Source organism: Chiloscyllium plagiosum, unplaced genomic scaffold (assembly GCF_037043375.1).
Source record: "Chiloscyllium plagiosum isolate Xiang-an unplaced genomic scaffold, Cpla_swu_hap1 HiC_scaffold_43, whole genome shotgun sequence".
NCBI classification, from domain to species: Eukaryota; Metazoa; Chordata; class Chondrichthyes; order Orectolobiformes; family Hemiscylliidae; genus Chiloscyllium; species Chiloscyllium plagiosum.
Window position 1 is genome coordinate 11,085,525 of NW_028270181.1, and position 18,867 is coordinate 11,104,391.

Here is an 18,867-nt window from a genome sequence, read left to right on the forward strand (position 1 = left end):
ATAAAGGCAGAGTTTAATGACTATACTGTGACTAATTTAAAGTTAAGTCATAACCTGCAGGCTCTGGAATCTTATAGTTCCTGCCCTTATTAAGTCTCCAGCTCAAGTACATGAGCCATGGGAGGTCTACCAAGATGAGCATTTGGTATCCTGGGACCATTAGTAATCTATGGATTACCTGCAAATGAATCAGAATCTGTAGCATTTGTACAGAAACATGGAAATCCATTCTATCGATACATCTGCATTTGGATCTAGTCCTGGAGGAAGATTTTGAGAGCAAGACTCCGATGAGTTATCTATGAGTCACAAAGCTTGACAATGATACACAAGTCTATGGTAACTTCTGTACTTGAATTTAAAAGGTTTATCAATGTCCATTAAAAGCATAATTCACGTTTCTCTTTGTTAAAGCATTAGATCACTTGTCATTGCAAAGTAACATAATTGTAAAAGAACACCAAACATCACCTAGGAGATGCACTGCAACAGACGGAGTGCCTTTTCTTTCATTAGTCCTTATCTGGCTGTAAGCAGAGCTGGATCCTGAATCACACTCAGTGTCTCTCTGGGGGTTAGAGTTGGCAAACACCAGGGAAAACGTCCGCCAGCAATTTCAGACCAACTGATGCTTTGGAAAGTGATATGGTAATGGATCTATTTGCTTCTTTATGGGATAAAGCTCTGACAGCAGGGAAAGGGTTAGCAAAAGTGTTTCTCTGCATTTGCAGCACAGCATATTCTTGGATGGTTTTGTTTGGGAGAGGAGGAGGAGGAGGAGGAGGAGAAAGCGTAGGAGGAGTAGGTGGGCAGCCTGCCTAAAATTACCAAGATGGGGTATGAAAGAATCTGTTAATGACTTGCTCTAGTTCTATTATGCTGCATCATTGTTTTATTTTGGTATATTTTTACTTTTCGGTCTAATTTATTCTTACAATTCTGCTATGTATTTCTTTAAACATTCTAAATTTTTTTTCCTTAGCTTTTCATTATTTATTACAAGAATGTTAGGCAGCGTTTTCTACATTATACGATTCTGTAGGCAAATAATTTTCTAATTACTAGTTCACAATTATCTTTACAACTGTTCTGTTTAGGATGATCCTATTTTGAAGAGAGGTCACTGGACCCCAAAATGGTAACTCTCTTTTTCCAGACCTGAGTTTTCCCAGCAATTTCTGTCTTTGTTTCTGATTTCCAGCATCCGCAGTTCTTTGGTATTTTTTTTGCTCTGTTTAGAATTTTCTATCAACCCAAGATTTATTTTCACTGCTTGTGTAGGTGCTAGTCCATGTTTAGCTCAGGTTCCAGAAGAGCTGGAGAATCTCAATTGCCTGACTCTATTCTTTATGAATAAGACTATTCATACAGAGGAGGCATCACAGCTGAGCCCAATCCTGACTTAATAAAAATTATCAAACAAGAAAGGAACAAAGGATTATCAAGCTCAGCTGGTAGTTATGTAGAAATTGGGCAGGATGTGGCTCAGAACCCTCTTTTCTTGCTTTGTTTTAAATGGCACCCCTTTATTTTTAAACAATGTCTGCTAGTTCTAAATTCACCCACAAGAAGAAACATCCTTTCACATCAACCCAGTTAAGTATCTTTGGGATTTTATACATTTTAACTAAGTCACCTCTGTCGTATTTGTGGGTATGTAGCTGGTCACTAGGAGCCACACACACAGATGGCAAGGAACACAAATTCGACTGGGACAACACAACGATCATAGGACAAGCCAAACAGAGGACAACCAGAGAATTTCTAGAAGCATGGCACTCATCCACGGACTCCAATAACAAGCACATTGACCTAGACCCAATTTAACGGCCATTACAATGAACAACAAGAACTGGCTACAAGAAGCAGCAGGAACGGAGCCAAATAAACTCCAGAAGAAACAGTACAGCAGCGCTTCACAGGATGCTCCAAAGCACTGAAGATGTTACCTAGACAGGGGACGAAACATCTGCAAATCAATTTCCCAGCTCAGCAAACATACCCACAACTATGACAATCAGCACCCAAGCTACAAATCTTTACACAAACCTTAAGTCACCTCTGACTGAATTTGAGTTTGTTTTAATGTTGTCACATGTATCCGGATACTTTGAAAAGTGTTGTTTTGTGTGCTATACAGGCGTTCATAGCATACAAGGTGCATCAGGTTAGCAGAACACAGTGCAGAATATAGTGTTACAGCTACAGTGAAGGTGCAGCGAAAGAGATCAGAATTAACATTTGAGTGTTCCGTTCAAAAGTCTGACAACAGTGGGAAGGACAATGTTCTTGATCTGTTCATACGTGTATTCAAACTTTTATATCTTCTGCCCAAAGGAAGAGGGTGAAAGGATGTATAACTGGAGTAGGAGGGGGCTTTGATTATGTTTGATGCTTTTCAAAGGTGGCAAGAAGTATAGACAGTCAATTCTTCTTAATGCCAGATAATACAGACCTAGCTTGTCTAGCTGTTCCTCAAAAGGCAATTCAGGTATTAGTCTAATAGTGGGAAGTGGGGTGGGGGGGGTGAATAAAAGGCATTGAAGTGTTTGACCATGATCATATTGAATAGCAAGGCAGTCTTGATGGGTTGAATGGCCTCCTCCAGTTCCTATGTACCACTTCCCCAATGGAACTTTGCTTTGTGTCTATGTCTCTTAGAGTGTAGACTGTGCCCTCCAATTTCCCTGCCTAGGACAAGATGATACCATTCATCATTGTCTATATTATCTGGTCCCTTTGGAATTCTAATAACCACAATCACATCATCTCTCAGCTTTCTTTTCCGAGTGGGAACATTACCCACCCATTACCCTCACATGCACTTTCCATCTAGTGTTATGGATCGTGATTCACAGCAGTAAGGCTTGTTAATTTCTTACCCAGAGATTGATGACACACTGAGATTACTTATAACAATTCCTTGTTGCTATTCCAGCTACAATCTTCTAATGCAGGCCAGGAATTGAATGGGCAACCTTATCTCTCTGAAAGCCAAATTGCCAAAAGCAGCACAAAGGTAAGTCACAAGGTAAGGGCACTACAATTAGGGTGCTTCGGTTCTCTCAAGGCATGAATGTTCTGATAGCACTTTCTGAACATGAGCATGGGAAATTTTTCCTGTGTACTGACCAACATTTGTCTCTCAGCCAACATAATTTTAAATAAGTTGTCTAACCACCTATCTTTGTGTCATTTGCAAAGTTAGCAATAAGCCCCTTATCTCCTTTGTCCAGATTATTAATACATAACATGAATAGTTGTGGTCCCAATACTTTACAGTATCTTCTGGAAATCCAAATAGATCATGTCCCCTGAAGCCTTTGACAAGGAGCTGCACAGGAGGCTGCTAAATAAGATCTCATTTCATTATAGAGTCATAGAGTCATAGAGGTGTACAGCATAGAAACAGGCCCTTCGGTTCAACCTGTCCATGCCGACCAGATACCCCAATGCAATCTAGTCCCACCTGCCAGCATCTGGCCCACATCCCTCCAAACCCTACCTATTCATATACTCATCCAAATGCCTCTTAAATGTTGCAATTGTACCAGCCTCCACCACTTCCTCTGGCAGCTCATTCCATACCCGTATATAAGGTCACCTCTCAGCCTCCGACGCTCCAGGGAAAACAGCCCCAGCCTGTTCAGTCTCTCCTTATAGCTCAAATCCTCCAACCCTGGCAACATCCTTGTAAATCTTTTCTGAACCCTTTCAAGTTTCACAACATCTTTCCGATAGGAAGGAGACCAGAATTGCACACATTATTCCAACATTGGCCTAACCAATGTCCTGTACAGCTGTAACATGACCTCCTAACTCCTGTGCTCAATACTCTGGCCAAAAAAAGAAAGCATAACAAACGCCTTCTTCACTATCCTGTCTACCTGCAACTCCACTTTCAAGAAGCTATGAACCTGCACTCCAAGGTCTCTTTGTTCAGCAACACTCCCTAGGACCTTACCATTAAGTGTATAAGTCCTGCTAAGATTTGCTTTCCCAAAATGCAGCACCTCGCATTTATCAGAATTAAACTCCACCTGCCACTTCTCTGCCCATTGTCCCATCTGGTCCAGATCCTGTTGTAATCTGAGGTAACCCTCTTCGATTCTTGTGGCACTCCACTGGCCACAGGCCTCCAGTCTGAAAAAATCCCTCCACCACCACCCTCTGTCTTCTACCTTTGAGCCAGTTCTGTATCCAAATGGCGAGTTCTCCCTATATTCCATGAGATCTAACCTTGCTAATCAGTTTCCTATGGGGAACCTTGTCGAACGCCTTACTGAAGTCCATATAGATCATATCTACCGTTCTGCACTCATCAATCCTCTTTGTTACTTCTTCAAAAAACTCAATCAAGTTTGTGAGACATGATTTCCCATGCACAAAGCATGTTGACTGTCCCTAATCAGTCCTAATCTTTACATATACGTGTACATCCTGTCCCTCAGGATTCCCTCCAACAATTTGCCCACCAGCAATGTCAGGCTCACTGGTCTATAGTTCCCTGGCTTGTCCCTACCACCCTTCTTAAACAGTGGCACCACGTTAGCCAACCTCCAGTCTTCTGGCACCTCACCTGTGACGATTGATGATACAAATATCTCAGCAAGAGGCCCAGCAATCACTTCTCTCTAGCTTCCCACAGAGTTCTCGGGTACACCTGATCAGGTCCTGGGGATTTATCCACCTTTATCCGTTTCAAGACATCCAGCACTTCCTTCTCTGGAATCTGGACAATTTGCAAGATGTCACCATCTATTTCCCTACACACTATATCTTCCATATCCTTTTCCACAGTAAATACTGATGCAAAGTACTCATTTAGTATCTCCCCCATTTTTGGTGGCTCCACACAAAGGCCACCTTGCTGGTCTTTGAGGGGCCCTATTTTCTCCCCAGTTACCCTTTTGTCCTTAATGTATTTGTAAAAAAAGCCTTCAGATTCTCCTTAATTCTATTTGCCAAAGCCATCTCATGTCCCCTTTTTGCCCTCCTGATTTCCCTCTTAAGTATACTCCTACTCCCTTTATACTCTTCTAAGGATTCACTCAATCTATCCTGTCTATACCTTACATATGCTTCCTTCTTTTTCTTAACCAAACCCTCAATTTCTTTAGTCATCCATTAAGTGTATAAGTTCCCAATACCTACCAGCCTTTTCTTTCACCCTGACAGGAATGTACTTTCTCTGGATTCTCATTTTCTCATTTCTGAAGGCTTCCCATTTCCCAGCCGTCCGTTTACCTGCGAACATCTGCCCCCAATCAGCTTTCGAAAGTTCTTGCCTAATACCGTCAAAATTGGCCTTTCTCCAATTTAGAACTTCAACTTTTAGATCTGATCTATCCTTTTCCATCACTATTTTAAAACTAATAGAATTATGGTCGCTAGCCCCAAAGTGCTCCCTCACTGATACCTCAGTCACCTGCCCTGCCTTATTTCCCAAGAGTAGGTCAGGTTTGCACCTTCTCTAGTAGGTACATCCACATACTGAATCAGAAAATTGTCTTGTACACACTTAAGAAATTCCTCTCCATCTGAACCTTTAACACTATGGCAGTCCCAGTCTGTGTTTGGAAAGTTAAAATCCCCTACTATAACCACCCTATTATTCTTACAGACAGCTGAGATCTCCTTACAAGTTTGTTTCTCAATTTCCCTCTGAATATTAGGGGGTCTATAATACAATCCCAATAATGTGATCATCCCTTTCTTATTTCTCAGTTCCACCCAAATAACTTCCCTGGATGTATTTCCAGGAATATCCTCCCTCAGCACAGCTGTAATTCTATCCCTTATCAAAAATGCCACTCTCCCTCCTCTCTTGCCTCCCTTTCTATCCTTCCTGTAGCATTTGTATCCTGGAACATTAAGCTGCCAGTTCTGCCCATCCCTGAGCCATGTTTCTGTAATTGCTATGATATCCCAGTCCCATGTTCCTAACCATGCCCTGAGTTCAGCTGCCTTCCCTATTAGTCCCCTTGCATTGAAATAAATGCAGTTTAATTTATTCGTCCTACCTTGTCCCTGCTTGCCCTGACTGTTTGACTTGCTTCTGTTCTCAACTGTACCAGTCTCAGATTGATCTTTTTCCTCACTATCTCCCTGGGATCCCCCCCCACCCCCACCAACCTTAGTTCTAGCAAATTTCCCTGCCAGTATATTAGTCCCCTTCCAATTTAGGTACAATCCGTCCTTCTACACCAAAAGAGATTCCAATGATCCAAAAATGTGAATCCTTCTCCCATACACCAGCTCCTCAGCCATGCAGTCATCTGCTCTATCCTCCTATTCCTGCCCTCACTAGTTTGTAGCACTGGGAGTAATCCAGATATTACTACTCTCGTGTGCCTACTTTTTAAATTTCTGCCTAACTCTCTGTAATTTCCCTTCAGAATCTCAACCTTTTCCCTTCCTATGTCGTTGGTTCCAATGTGTACAATGACCTCTTGCTGGCTCTTCTCCCCCGTGAGAACATTCTGCACCCTCTCTGAGACATTCTTGATCCTGGCACTAGGGAAGCAACACACCATTCTACTTTTTCACTGCTGGCCACAGAAATGTCTGTCTGTACCTCGGACTACAGAATCCCCTAACACAATTGATCTCTTGGAAGCCGACATACCCCTCGTTGCATTAGAGCCAGTCTCAATACCAGCAACTTGGCTGTTCATGCTACGTTCCCCTGAGAATCCATCACCCCCTACATTTTCCAAAACAGCATACCTGTTTGAAATGGGTATATCCACAAAAGACTCCTGCACTAGGTGCCTACCTCTCTTACCTTTCCTGGAGTTAACCCATCTTTGTGACTGTATCTGAGACTTTCCCCCCTTCCTATAACTGCCATCCATCACACACTGTTGCTGTTGCAAATTCCTCGTTGCTTCTAACTGTCTCTCTAACCGAGCCATTCGACATGATAAGATTTGCATCCAACAGCATTTATGGCAGATATAATCCGCAATAACCCTTAAACTCTCTTTAAACTCCTACATCTGACAAGAAGTATGTATCATGTACTAAAGGCCATTTTTGCTCTTGCACAATCTACAGACCCAGAAAATAACACCGTCTTATTCCTCTACAAAACACTGCCCCAGGTTAAATTAATAGTTTTTGCTTATATTTTAAGTTTAATCAAGAGATATATCTCCAAAAACATATGATCAAGAAAGAACCCACTCTACTCACTACTGCAGCCTTTCTGCTGGACACACTTAAAACAACGATTGACTTAACTGATTCTGTGTTGTGAACTTCACCCAAACAGGTTCCTCCAAGATTAGTTGTGAATTTCATTGTTTGTTAATTTTCCCAGATGCACTCTGACGTCCAGCGATACATGAATTCAAGACAACAAAGGCAGTAGCTGTGCAGGTTCTCTCTCTCTCTCTCCTGCACTGTCCTCACCATGTGCTTCCTTTGTCTGTTCTTCTCCCTTTTAAAACTGCTGATGTTTTGACTTTTTTTTTCCAAAAGTTCCAAAACAATGCAACAGCATATGAAACAGTAATTGCTGCTCCTGGAATTCGAGGAAATCACCACCAGCACCTAAAATACCTCAAAAAAGGAGCAGCTGTTACAGCCAGAAATGTTTTCCGTCCTCCATCTTGGATTACCCAGAATCAACAAGGTACTGGGGTGGAGAAAGGATTGACTGACTGGCAGAAGTCAGACAGCAGGAACAAAGGCATCTTTTTCAGGATAGCAGTGGTCACTAGTGGAGTTCAGCAGGGGTCGGAGTTGGGACCACAACTGTTCATGTTATACATTAACGGGATGAAGGAACTGAGGGTAATGTTGCTAAATTTGCAGGTGACACAAAGGTTGGTGGAGAAGCAGTAGTGTTGAGGAAACAGGGAGGCTGCAGAAAGGATCAGCTCCACACCTCATTACTGCCTTGGTCAAAGATGGTTGGGAAATCTGAATTCCAAAAGTGTGATGAAAATGATTGTTCTTGCCATCAAGTCAGAATTGAATTGAGTGCTGCACTAATGGGCCCTGATAAAACTGAACTTAATGTTGACTGTAGGACTTTGTCAGGATCCTGTGCCAATTATTTTCAGTTGCTTCATCAATGCCCTTCCCTCTATTATAAGGTCAGAGATGGAGCTATTTGTATATGATTGCACAGTGTTCAGCTCCATGTATAATGAAGTGGTCCACACCCACAAGCAAAAAGATTTGGGCAAAATGCAGGCTTGGGCCAATAGAAGGCAAATAAGATGCACATCACACAAGCGATAGGAAATGACCAACTCTAACAAGGGAGAATCTAAACAATTCAACTTCACAATGATGGAATTAAAATCACTGAAGTCTCTGCCATCAACATGTACTGCTATTTGGTGCAGCTGCAATAACTTTCAAAACTATCAACAGACTAAAGAAACCTGCTTGACCACCCTAAACATCCACACTGTACACCACCACCTCTCTGCACCACCATGTAATATCCTCAGGGATTTCTCCAAGAACTTCTGTTTTGTTTCAGACCTTTGATTTATTATATCCTAATGGATGTTGTTTTTCATATTCTAAATTTTGTCTTAGAGAAGCATTAGCAGAGGTTCACTGTGTATCCTTTTGGTCGTAAGTCATACGTCTCCTGGAAAGACTAAGGAAATGGAATATAAATAACTTCAAAAGAGGTGTTTACAGATGCCATGGATACATAGAAATCCTCAGGTTGGAGGCCAGTCTGACAAACTGAATAAACCATATGCCTGGTAAGTCCACTGTTAACTCAAGCTAAAGGAAAGGATACACAAAAGTACATTGACTTGCCTTTGTAATTTTTCTTCTAAATACCCAGTAATATTGAAGGATTTGCGTATTGTTCAGATGTACTGTGTGCCTGTCTGCTCCTTATTTGAATTGTTCCATGTTATTCATCCATGGTTAATTAAAGCATTGTATAATTGCTTAAGCTCATCTATTGATTTGTTAGCCAAGCTTATCTTTCGGGAACCAACAAATAACTTGTGAATACGTTAGTTACATTATCTGTGCAATATAATATTGTTGCCTTTGAAAAGCTGTATTTCAAATATCTGTCATCAGGTATCCTATCTCTAGTAAATTACATTTTCAGTTTTGGTCAGATTCAATTATCACAGGTTGTGATGGAGCTAATTGGTTTGTATTTTTATTGATACTATCCTATAGACATGTTTAGCTTCTGGAGGATTTATTTTAATGAAGTCTCCATGCAATGTGTATCTAAATACACAGTGCAGAAAAATAATATGGCATTTTGAGCTGATAGATGGATTCTTTGAGATTGTCTTGTTGTTTCATTGAAAAGCTGCATAAAATGTAAATGGTGCCATCTTGTGGACTGTGTGAGTCAATAACCCTTTTTGATGTTGATAAAATCCGACCAAACATAGGACAGACATTGGGTGCTTTTGTGATGCAATGGTAGTGAACCTATCTTTGGGGTAGAAAGCCATGTCAAAGTCCCACCTGCATTGGAGGTATGACATAACATAACTGAATAAGTTGATTAAAATTATCTAGATATAAGTTAGATGCTTTAGTGTCTTGAGGTGTAGTGGTCGTGTCCCTATCTCTGGATCAGAAGATCTGGGTTCAAGTCCCTACGCTGTTCTGGGGGTGCATGATAACATATCCAAAAGATTGATTAAAGTAACTATAAGATGGTGTTATGGACCTAGGCCAGACCACTCAAAACATTCTTAAGCAAACAGTCCAGACCATAACTTTGCTATTTGTTTTGGTTAGCGTACAGTGAAAATTACCCAGAGTAAGTTAACTAGGTTGACTACCAGGTTTTAAAACAGACAAAAAATTATTCACAAAATTACATAATGAAAAGCAAAGAACAGAATATAGAATACCCACAGAACTCAGTCTGTCCAAGCTAGACTTAATTATGCTGTTCCAAATGTGCTCAACAGTCTCAATAAAGAAACCCTTTAAACACAGAACAAAAATGAAACAAAGGCTTACAGGTCGAAGTTAGAAGGGCAGAAGGAGAGACAGTTGAGCAGCCTATTTCCACACAGCCCTCTGCTGAAATGACCTGCTCAGCTGGAGATCTGGCCACGCCCCCTTGACTTATATAGGTTACTTCTAAAACATAAAAGCTGTGGCCTAAAACTTCAAGTGTTTACGTATAAACAAAAAGGCTCCCAACACCATTTCATCTCTGTACCACTTTAGCCGATTCGGAGCCCAGACTGCTCTGAGAAAAACCAAGGACACAGTGTCCTTAAGAAAAGGAACAGCTTGTAGAAAAAGGACCAGCTTTGTGACAATGGATATTCACAATTGGCACCTTTCACTCAATTCATACTCATGTGCTGCCATATTATTAACTTAAAACATATAACATATATAACATATTATTTTCTAATTAGACTTTTATTTTGCTTCTCCTGTAGGACTGAGATTATACAATCACCAAGCCAACAACATAGAAGGAAACCTGCATTGCCTTTCAACTAGAGCTTTTCAAAGCCAAGCATATTTACTTGTTTCACTGTTATATTTCTTGTACAAATTCTCTCCAATTCTCTTTTTAATGATGTACTAGTACCTAGGACATAGAGGGTAGTGTCCCTGCCTCTGAGTCAGAGGCTCCACGTTCAAGCTCCACCTTGGGGCATTCATATCTCAGCCTAGCAGATTGATTTATCAAGCTGCAAATCCTTTTAACACATGCCAATGACGCACGAGAGGAGCAGGTGAGTCCTGGTCAGCCATGTGATGAAGAGAATGTTGGAGCCTCTACCACCGCTATTAATAGCTCCAGAATATAATGTGCATGTTGCCAGAGCAACTTAGACTCCACAAATTAACTGTAAAACATCTCCACTAATCTCTACCTCACTCAACAGATGTAATAACGAATTTTATGTTCCAATGATATGAGTGAAAAGCTTCCTCAAAAATTTGTTCTTACTGTACTGACCTAATGGTTGTTTTTGAGTCTATATCTCCTCACAAATTGGAGGGAGCTAGTAAATCTGGTAAAACAGAAATAGATAGATTTTCAGAGGATGTCAAAAGATGAACTCTATTGCAGTAAAATCTTGTAATACATTCAATGTTTCAAGGTGGTGCTGGAGCAATTAACACACAAAAATACTTCTCACTGTTTTTATATTAGATTAGATTAGATTACTTACAGTGTGGAAACAGGCCCTTCGGCCCAACAAGTCCACACCGACCCGCCGAAGCGCAACCCACCCATACCCCCTACATTTACCCTTTACCTAACACTACGGGCAATTTAGCATGGCCAATTCACCTGACCTGCACATCTTTGTGACTGTGGGAGGAAACCGGAGCACCCGGAGGAAACCCACGCAGACACGGGGAGAATGTGCAAACTCCACACAGTCAGTCGCCTGAGGCGGGAATTGAACCCAGGTCTCTGGAGCTATGAGGCAGCAGTGCTAACCACTGTGCCACCGTGCCACCCAAATATGTGAAAATAAATCTAAATCTAAATCTAAATTGAAACTAAGTGAAGCCACCCATTGAATAATGGTCTATTTATTCTTCAGATGCAGTCTGTATTGGGAAAGTCATGATAATGTCCATCCCTGCTGTTCCTTTAAAGACAGTAGCATGCCTTAACCATCACCAATTTGTTTTGTAACTGAGAGACGTGCTAGATTACTGCAGAGGAAAGTTACAATCAGCTGTGAGATTTGAATTCCTACCTGATGAGGAGGCTATGCTCCAAACACTTGTGTGATTTCAAATCAACCGGGTGGACTATAACCTGTTGTCATGTGACTTCTGACTATGTCCACCCCCAATCCACCACTCGCACCTCCACATCAGACCAGATAAGGATAATTGGTCTGTTTCCCTGGACACTGGAGAATCAGTGGGATTTAACTGGAAATCAGTCTATTAACAGCTTGCTTGACCATCTTTCCCTGGTGCAAGATCATTCCTTATCAGATACCTTGAACTCAACTTCACAACTTGCTATAGTGTGATGATGTATACATGCTCCCCAATTAAGCCCAGTATCATAATCAAATATACATGTTATTTAAGTGTCAGATGCTATTTGTACTCAGGCCATTTTCTTATAGTAGTCTAAAATAGAGTTTATTTCTTGCAAGGTTTATCAAACCTTTGCCTTTGCATAGATAGAAAGGGAGATAGGAAAACAACCATTCTCCTTGTCATCATGAAGCCTTGCATATATTATTTCATTGTAGTATCTGGCCTCAAGCAATGAATACAGTTTTCTTGCACATTATCTAATGTTTGTCTATGTCAATTCACTCCCTACAGCACAAACCTGTCTCGATTTTTCAGAATTTAGCAACCTCACTCAAATTGCCAGAAATAAGGTAGTGGACCTGAACAAGTGGTCAGAGTTGCTGTTCTATTGGAATATTAAGGGAGTGGTATATTGCCAGAGGTGTCTTTTTCAGATGAAATGTTAAACCTGCGTCCTCTGCTGGATGTAAAGAACATCCCAGGTCGCTATTTAGAAGAGGAGCTTTGATCAATGTCCTGGCTAATTTCCGTCCTTCAATCATAATTACTGAAAATCAAATTATCCAGGCCATACCACATTGGGATCTGTGGGAGCTTGCTTTGAGTAAATTGGCTGGTGTGTTTCCTATGTAACGACACTCCAAAAGTATTTCAATGGTGATTAAGTGCCTTGGGCTGTTCTAAGGCACAGAGATGCTATATAAATGCAAGTTTTTTTTGCTTAAGTGCACTCCACATAGAAGGTTTTAAGGAAGCATTAATGAAAGGCATGTCTGAAAAGGCATAATTTAGGAAGTCTTTGGAGATAAATAAGGATGCAGCAAGTTAGGAGAATTTGGGAGGAGCAGTCCATTGTATAGAATGAGAAGGCCAATGGCTAGAGACTGAATCGTGCCTGCACATCCTGCTCCAATTGTTCGTGGCCTGGTAACCATGCGTCACCAGATCTCTGCAATTAATCTTAACAACTCATGTACAATACTATAAGAGAGCAATAATAATAAAACTAATAATAAAACAGCAACTGCTAAGAAACAGAATAAGCATCATAGAATCCCTACAGTGTGGAAACAGGCCATTTGGCCCATCAAGTCCATACAGACCCTCCAAAGAGCATCCCACACAGCACCACCCTTACTCTACCCTGTAACCCTACACTTCCTATGGCTAATTCACATTCCGGGACACTATGGACAATTTAACATGGCTAAACCACCTAACCTGCACAAACTGGAGCAAAACCACACAAACACAGGGAGAATGTGCAAACTCCACCCAGCCCATCACCCGAAGCTGGAATCAAACCCAGGTCCCTGGTGCTGTGAGGTAGCAGCGCTAGCCACTGAGCCACTTCTATAAGTAGATGTTTAAAAATTTGATGTTTGTATAAATATTTATCAAATTCATGGATACTGGCAAATGGTTTTGAAAGGCATTGAGTATGTTTAGAGAAATCATTGCTCTGTTAACCACGCGGATGTGTGAAAATTCATTGTGGTACTCATCAGAACAGTAACATCAACCATATTGATAAAGCTGCAGACATGCTTAATCAAATAATCCTTGTCTATACCAAATCATTTTCTTACTAGTGACAGGAAGAGCTTGTTTTTGCATGTGCAGAGGAGCAGATGCTCCAATTAAGGCTGCAATGTGCCATAAATGTCACATTTTACAACACAAATGTGTCAAAAGTGCTCATACATTTCGATTTGTATTGCGACAGCCGGCGTTTTTCTCTAATGAGAATGCGGTTACTTGCAACAATTGTTTTTTCCTTGCAGTCCATTCTCAAGCGTTTTGCGAATTAAAGGTTCCCACTGCCAATATTGAGTGACCATTCAGGGTGCACATCAATTCAGGTGTCATTGTGTGAGTGTCAGTTGCATCATCAGAGAGAAATGCCCAGTTAAGTTGAAAAGGCAAGTTTCGGATAACTTATCATTTGAATAGACTTGTAAAAAAAAATGCATCAATAGCTTTGTGCCATTTATAGAGCCTGTAAAGATCTACCAAGGCAATTATAATAATCTGATTGCATTTGTTAAAAGTTTTAGATTTTCCATCCTTCTCTGGAAGGGATAATTGGAGCCCCCCCCAGGGATGCGTACTCAGCCTGTTACTGTACTCACTGTATACCCATGACTCATGCCATTTACAAGTTCGCCGGTGACACCACCATAGTTGGTCGAATTTCTGGTGCCGACGAAACAGATTACAAATGGGAGGTGAAAGACCTGGAAAAATGGTGCACTGAGAACAACCTAGCTCTCAATGTTGACAATACCAAGGAACTCATTATTGACTTTCGGCAAGATGTTACTCATGCTCCCCCTACACATTAACAGCACAGAGGTGTTTCATGCAGTTTTTGAGCAAAGTACAATGTAACTCTGCAAGTGTACTTTGTTCAAAAACTGCATGAATTCATGTAAAACTCTGTTATCTCACTTTTTAGATTAGAATCAATCTAAAATCATAGCACAGACAGAGACACAGGGGGCTAACACCTTCAACATATTGTCTCACTAACACCAATTGTTACAGTTAACCTGAGAATGCAACTTTTAAAAAATAGTTTTGCATTTTACACATGAAAGAAGTGAATCTATCATGGTATTCGAACAGATGAAAGATTCAGCAAACAATCAAGGTATTTTTCAATGTATAATTTCAGTTACATCACACTGTAAACTTTTGCTATAAATTCTGTGCCTTACAATTGTATCCTCCACAACCAACTGATGAAGGAGCGGCGCTCCGAAAGCTAGTGCTTCCAATTAAACCTGTTGGACTATAACCTGGTGTTGTATGATTTTTAACTTTGTACACCCTAGTCCAACACCGGCATCTCCAAATCATTTGGAAACATTCATTGTTTAGTTCTCTATCATTTTCTGTGGCAGAGAATTTCCCAGGCTCGCCATTCTCTGGGTGAAAAAAATTCTCATCATCTCAATCCTAACCCACATCTTTAGGCTATGACACCTGGTTCTGGACTGATTAGTAATCCCCCACCACATTTGGCCAGGCTAGTCCTGTTAGAAGTTTAGAGGTTTCTTTTAGACCCTCCCTAACTTATCTAAGCTCCAGTGAATATAGTCCTAACTAATTCAGTCGCGCTTCATATGTCAGTCCTGCTACCCCAGGAATCAGCCTAGTAAATTTTGCATTCCCTCCATAGCATGAACATTCTTCCTTAGATAAGGAAACTGAAACTTCACACAATACTTTAGGTGTGGTCTCACCAAGTCCTTGTACAATTGCAGCAAGACATCCTCCTTCTGTACTTCAATCTTCTTGCTATGAAGGCCAACATACCATTCATCTTCTTCACCAGCTACTGTACCTGCATGCTTACTTTCAGTAACTAGTGTACAAGGTCACCCAGGTCTCATTGTACCTCCCCTTCCCAATCTATTGAAATTCAGATAATAATCTGCTCTCTTGTATTTGTCACCAAAGTGGAGAGCCTCATATTTATTCACATTATACTTATTTTGCCATGTATTTGCCCACTCACTCAACTGTAATATGTTTTAATAACACAGAAGAATCTCTGCATCCTTCTCATAGTTCACCCTACCATCCAGCTTCGTGATGTCTGATAGTGGGTCAATTGGCTTTAACATTTTCCAAGGAGAGGTGGCCAACAATACAGAAGATTGGAAGACTGTTTGTTTGGTACCTTTACACCATTTTTACTGAGCACTTTGATGTCAACTGTCGTGAGATAGTTCCCTTACCAGATCTGCTTGGACATTCTTAGTTACCTATGCAGGTGCAATGACCTCATCGGTTAAGATGATAAATGGAGGGCTGGGGCCCAGAGCTTGTCCACGCTGTTCGTTTTTATTCTTTTCTCATCTTTTCCTCTTTCATTAGGTTTTAAATTTATAAAACATTCATCTTCTGGAGAGTGTTCAGTCGTGGAGGCAACGGCATTGGGGTCAGGAGCAAGGCAGAGGTTGGGGTCTGGAGCATGGCAGTGGCTGGGGGTCAGGAGTATGGCAGCAGCTGGGTGTCCGGAGCATGGCAATGTTCAGGGGTCCAGAGCGTGGCAGCGACTGGGGTCCAGAGCGTGGCAGTAGCTGGGGTCCAGAACGTGGCAGTGAGTGGAGGCCTGGAGCATGGCAGTGACTAGGGGTCTGGAGCGTGGCAGTGACTGGGGGTCTGAAGCTGGCAGTAAATGGGGTCTGGAGCATGGCAGTGACTGGAGGCTCCGGAGTGTGGCAGTGGCTAGAGGTCTGGAGAGTGGCAGTGACTGGGAGTCTGAAGCTGGCAGTGAATGGGGGTCTGGAGCGTGATAGTGACTGGGGGTCTGAAGCTGGCAGTAAATGGGGGTCTGGAGCATGGCAGTGACTGGGAGTCTGGAGCGTGGCAGTGAATGGGGATCTGGAGCGTGGCAGTGAATGGGGGTCTGGAGCATGGCAGTGACTGGGAGTCTGGAGCGTGGCAGTGAATGGGGATCTGGAGCGAGGCAGTGCCTGGGGACCAGAGCGTGGCAGTGACTGGGGAATCCGGAGCGTGGCAGTGATGGGGGATCTGGAGCGAGGCAGTGCCTGGGGACCAGAGCGTGGCAGTGACTGGGGAATCCGGAGCGTGGCAGTGACGGGGGATCTGGAGCGAGGCAGTGCCTGGGGACCAGAGCGTGGCAGTGACTGCGGGCTTACAGAGCGTGGCAGTGAATGGGGGTCTGGACCAGGCAGTGGCCGGGGTCCAGAGCATGGCAGTGGCTGGGAGTTCTGGAGCGAGGCAGTGGCTGGGGTCCGGAGCATGGCAGTGGCTGGGGGTTCTGGAGCGAGGCAGTGGCTGGGGTCCAGAGCGTAGCAGTGAGTGGAGGCCTGGAGCATGGCAGTGAATGGGGGTCTGGAGCGTGGCAGTGACTGGGGGTCTGAAGCTGGCAGTAAATGGGGTCTGGAGCATGGCAGTGAGTGGAGGCCTGGAGCATGGCAGTGAATGGGGGTCTGGAGCGTGGCAGTGACTGGGGGTCTGAACGTGGCAGTGATTGGAGGCTCTGGAGTGTGGCAGTGACTGGGGGCCTGGAGCATGGCAGTGAATGGGAGTCTGGAGCGTGGCAGTGACGGGGGAATCCGGAGCGTGGTGGTGCCTGGGGACCAGAGTGTGGCTGTGACTGGGGGCTTACAGAGTGTGATAGTGAATGGAGGTCTGGAGCGAGGCAGTGGCCGGGATCCAGAGCATGGCAGTGGCTGGGGGTTCTGGAGCGAGGCAGTGGCTGGGGTCCGGAGCGTGGCAGTGGCTGGGGTCCAGAGTGTGGCAGTGAGTGGAGGCCTGGAGCATGGCAGTGACTGGGCGTCTGGAGCATGGCAATGAATGGGGGTCTGGAGCATGGCAGTGACTGGGGGTCTGGAGCATGGCAGTGACTGGGGGTCTGAAGCATGGCAGTGACTGGAGGCTCTGGAGCGTGGCAGTGAGTGGGGGTCTGGAGCGTGGCAGTGACTGGGGGTCTGGAGCATGGCAGTGACTGGGGGTCTGAAGCATGGCAGTGACTGGAGGCTCCGGAGCGTGGCAGTGACTGTGGGCCTGGAGCATGGCAGTGACTGGGGGCCTGGAGCATGGCAGTGACTGGGGGTCTGGAGCATGGCAGTGACTGGGGGCCTGGAGCATGGCAGTGACTGGGGGCCTGAAGCATGGCAGTGAATGGGGATCTGGAGCATGGCAGCGACTAGAGGTTCCGGAGCATGGCAGTGATTGGGCGTCTGGAACGTGGCAGTGACTGGGGGGAATGGAGCGTGGCAGTGAATGTGTGTCTGGAGCAAGGTAGTGGCTGGGGTCCACAGCGTGGCAGTGGCTGGGAGTTCTGGAGCGAGGCAGTGGCTGGGGTCCAGAGCGTGGCAGTGGCTGGGGGTTCTGGAGTGAGGCAGTGGCTGGGGGTTCCGGAGCATGGCAGTGGCTGGAGGTCTGGAGCGTGGCATGGCTGGGGGTTCTGGTGCATGGCAGTGGTTGGGGTCTGGAGCGTGGCAGTGCCTGGGGGTTCTGGAGCATGGCAGTGGCTGGGGGTCTGGAGCATTGCAGTGGCTGGGGGTCTGGAGCATTGCAGTGGCTGGGGGTCTGGAGTGTGGCAATGACTGGGGGTTCCGGAGCCAGGCAGTGGCTGGGGTCCAGAGAATGGCAGTGGTTGGGGGTGTGGGCCATGACAGTGTCTGGAGGTCTGGAGCATGGCAGTGACTTGGTGTTTGGAGCGAGGCAGTGACTGGGGGCCTAGAGCGAGGCAGTCCCTGGAGGTGTGGAGCATGGCAGTGGTTGGGGGTCTAGTGCGTTGCAGTGACTGGGGGGGTCTGGAGCGAGACAGTGACTGGGGTTCTGGAGCATGGAAGTGGCTGGGGGCCTGGAACATGGCAGCGACTGGAGTCAGGAGTGTGGCAATAGTTGGGGGTCCAGAGCATGGCAGCGTCTGGGGGTCCGGAGCATGGCAACAGTTGGAGGTCTGGAGCATGGCAGCAACTGGGGGTCCAGAGCAGAACTTTGGTGCTCTGCGAAGAGGTGGCTAGTGTGCCAGGTGGAACTGTAGCGATCAGCGGCATTGCAACATCGTCGAGGTCTGGAGTGGTTGGCAGCGAGCCAGCTGGTGTGTCCAGATGTAATTGGTGGCAAAGTGACTGGTGAGCCTGGGAGGGACTCTGTGGTCGGTGGTGAGATGGCAGCACCAAGGAGATTGAGCCCAGCCGAGGGGAGAGATTGAGCTCAGCATGGAGGAGAGTGTGCCCAGTATGGTGGAAAGATTTAGATTACTTTACAGTGTGGAAACAGGCCCTTCGGCCCAACAAGTCCACACCGACCCGCCGAAGCGTAACCCACCCATACCCCGACATTTACCCCTTACCTAACACTACGGGCAATTTAGCA

The 18,867-nt window shown here is 44.2% G+C and overlaps 1 long non-coding RNA gene across 1 annotated transcript; it reads left to right on the forward strand.

Moving 5' to 3' along the window:
* The first annotated feature begins 2,946 nt into the window (after positions 1-2,946).
* LOC148137435 (uncharacterized) lies at positions 2,947-10,526 on the forward strand. The gene is made up of 3 exons (XR_015754227.1): positions 2,947-3,019; positions 8,560-8,735; positions 10,416-10,526. It is a non-coding gene; the product is annotated as an uncharacterized LOC148137435 (long non-coding RNA).
* Positions 10,527-18,867: the final 8,341 nt, after the last annotated feature.